This window comes from Carlito syrichta, unplaced genomic scaffold (assembly GCF_000164805.1).
Source record: "Carlito syrichta isolate Samal-C Ts95f unplaced genomic scaffold, Tarsius_syrichta-2.0.1 Scaffold139178, whole genome shotgun sequence".
Classification (NCBI taxonomy): domain Eukaryota; kingdom Metazoa; phylum Chordata; class Mammalia; order Primates; family Tarsiidae; genus Carlito; species Carlito syrichta.
The window spans coordinates 206,589-207,194 of NW_007083274.1; the positions used below are offsets into that span (position 1 = coordinate 206,589).

Consider the following 606-nt stretch of genomic DNA (forward strand, 5'->3'; position numbering starts at 1 on the left):
TGGGCGCGGGGAGCTGGACCGGAGGCTCCTCCAGGACCTCCGGGGTCGGCGGCCGCCGGGCCCGCCTGGGAGACGAAAATGGCTGTTCGCGGCGAGCACTCGGCGTCCGCCCCTCGCCATCTGCCCGGCTACCCCGCCGGGCCCGGGGCGCCCCCGAAGGGGATCGGACACCGTGGCCTGGGCAGGTCGCACGAGGCGACCCCTGGCTAAGGGCGCGCCGGGCCACGCGGGCCCCGAGGCCGGAGAATGCGGGGCCGCGCCGCCCCCGTGAGGCCCCTATTCCAGCCCCGACCCTAGTCCCGGTCCCGACCTCGGCGCCATTCTTAACCCCAATCCCGGACCCGGACCCGTCTCTGTCCCTGAGCCCGATACCGGCCTTGGCCCCCTGGCCGCTCGTACCTGGTCAGGGCGCGGACGGCGGTGCAGGCAGCGGAGAGCGAGGCCGGAGCGCGGCAGACGGGAGGCCAGGGCCGCTGCCGTCTCTCTGGCTCCCTCTAGGCCCGCGCCGGCGCTATTTAAACCGCGGCCATCCCCGGGCGGCCACGCCACATGGGCTGACAGCTTGGCTGCGCCGCCCAGGCCAATGAGCGTCGGGGCTGCGCCCCG

The 606-nt window shown here is 75.7% G+C and overlaps 1 protein-coding gene across 2 annotated transcripts in view; it reads right to left on the bottom strand.

Annotated features, from left to right (window-relative positions):
- The window catches only part of FASN (fatty acid synthase), a 19,949-nt gene extending 19,343 nt beyond the window's left edge, over positions 1–606 (bottom strand). For both annotated transcript variants that reach the window (XM_008049906.2, XM_008049905.2), the window contains exon 1: positions 400–606. The gene's annotated coding sequence lies outside the window, so the exon portion shown is untranslated. The remainder of the gene's footprint in view (positions 1–399) is intronic.